Source organism: Strongylocentrotus purpuratus, unplaced genomic scaffold, assembly GCF_000002235.5.
Source record: "Strongylocentrotus purpuratus isolate Spur 01 unplaced genomic scaffold, Spur_5.0 spur5_scaffold_15, whole genome shotgun sequence".
NCBI classification, from domain to species: domain Eukaryota; kingdom Metazoa; phylum Echinodermata; class Echinoidea; order Camarodonta; family Strongylocentrotidae; genus Strongylocentrotus; species Strongylocentrotus purpuratus.
Window position 1 is genome coordinate 33,134,448 of NW_022145600.1, and position 2,635 is coordinate 33,137,082.

Genomic DNA, 2,635 nt, shown 5'->3' on the forward strand with positions numbered 1-2,635 from the left:
TATGACAGAGAGCAGAAGCATGCGAGATCATACTACTTGTCTAGAGGTATATGGCGGGGGGGGGATGGAGCACCCCTCCCAATGAAATGGCAATGCAAAGAGGGAGGGTATGGAGGGAGGGGAGAGAAACGAAAGAGAGGAAAACGATAGATAAAGATGGAAGGAGGAGGGGAGAGAGAGAAAAAAAAAAGAGAGAGGGGAGGGAAGTAAGAGGGGGTGAGGGAGAGAGAGAGAGAGAAAGGAAAAAAAAGAGAGAGGGAGAGAAAATCCCCTCCCAGACCTTTCTCTGCCTTTACATGCATTGTTTAATAATGTTTCCAGTTTAATCTGAGATGCATGGCCCTACGTGTTACCAGTGTCTGTGAAATGGTACAATATTGAAGCCCTACAAAAATTGCGCTTCAACAAATCTTTCAGTGACTGGTTTTACCATACTCATTGTCCCCAATAAACTGAACTGTTATTAAAAAAAACTGTTCAAAACTGTGTGGCAAACAGATTTCGTCATTTCAATTCCAATAAAAAATATCTTGATAATCATACAGGCGATCGGCTCTTAAAAGTCATGGGATTCCTGACTGACCTAAAGGTTTATAATTATGATTGCAGCATGAGTTAAATCAAGGATTTTATTTAGAATCTGAGGCAAAGATAACCAATCCCTTTAATCGTACAACCAGTAAGATCCATGCACTAAAGAACAACTCTACACACTGGGCGCTGTTGCGTTGTTGTTCTTGGTCTACCTGAAGTTTGCACTACTGTCTTTTTATTGTCGATTTTGGTATAATGGACCGGTTACCTAAAGCCTCGGTCACAAATGCCATTACGAACTGCGACGAACGCCGTACGAACGATTTTATAAAAAATTTATTTACATGTATGGTAAGTGGATTCTATGATCCTCTCAGGTATCCTAAAATGTGTTTTTACAAATTTACGGTCTTGACGATGTACTTTTTAAAAAAATTAAAATGTATTCCTCACTAATGTATTTTTACGATATTTGTATAATATACACCCCCACCATTTGTACTAAACGAGGCGGGTAGCTTCGCCGGCAATTATTGTACACGAAGTACTGTTAAACCTTTGCCTATTGGAGCACCGAGTAGTTCCCATATCGGAATGAAGAAATACAGTAGACGATGGTTTAAAAATTGTAAAAGAAGGAGAAGAAAAAAGAGCAGTAAGGGGATATTATTGGGCAACCGTTTGCGGGTAGGAGGTCATTTTTATAACTCAACATTGTCAGATGAGTAAAGAAAAAGTTGGTGGTACTGGGGCCGCCATGGTCGAGCATTGGGCAAGAAGAGATGTATTTACTAAAAGAAAAACCTCGATCTATAGAGCTAGGCTCGTTCACACGTGGTGTGGTTTACCATGTCATATGTGAATGAACCTCAAAGAATAATGAAACCCTGGAAACAAACATTAGCTGATAAGCTTATTCAAAATTGTCAGCCGTAGTTCAAAAAAAATATATTGAAATTACTCCTGGATTACATGATGAGAAAAGCAATTTTTCAAAGTTTGCAGCATCCTTGATATTCATTTTCCCATGGGAGTCGCCATTTTTATTTTAAAAATGTGATGTCAGAGAAAACGCAAACATTGCCCTGCACAGAACGTATATGATGTAACATAATGACTGGCTGTTGTACAAGCGAAGTCACCAATGTAAATAGCGGCCATCTTGTTAATAGTCCGGCATCTAGCTCAAACAGGTGATTCCTCCGAGCAGTTCTGATAATGTTTCTGTCCCTCTTTTGAATAATAGGCCATTTTCGTAATGTAACCAAATATAATGCATATTCCTTTGTCAAGCATCTCGAAACAAATAATTTCAATCACCTGTTACGAATAAATGTAAATCAATATTCAGAATTTAAAATTGCATACATAAGTTGTTGCTGCATGTAGGTAGGACAGCATTATTATATATGGCCTGCCCTACGTAACAACACGTAATTTATATAATATTCATTCTTACTATTGAAATATTAAATAAAATCGTCAACAGGTCAATGAAATAATTCGTATCGAGGCATGTATAAATTTGGTTACATTACGGAAATGGCCTATTGACTGAGCTTTGTCTGACCAAGCAACAAATTATGCATGCCAAAATAAGTGCTCAACGTACTGTCTTAAACAGCTGAATCTACATTGTAATATCTTGTCACAATATATAGCCTACTTAGGAAAGAATATATCAATTCATTTAAATAGTGTATCAATAGACCAGTTCATGGTTACCACATGTCCCAAATGACCCCGAATATTCACAGATTTTCAAAACATGAACAGGTCCCACTTTGTACATTTTGAAATAATCACTCCTACAGCGATGGAGGTGCTACATAAATACCCTTCGTTTCCCCCTTTTCAAAGAATACTTCCACCTGTGTATCATGGAGTGCACTGCTTCTGCATAAATGAATAATGATTACATAACCTTCATGAGCACGTATCTAGTACTTTGACCTGTATCTGCTCATGCTCAGACTGCAACTATGAACTGGCTTATAAGTAACCATTACTCTGGCTATAATTATCCAAAATTATAGCTCAAATATACAGGCCAGTGGGTACCTCACAATTTGTTTTTCTTTTCATTAGACTCCTCTGAAAA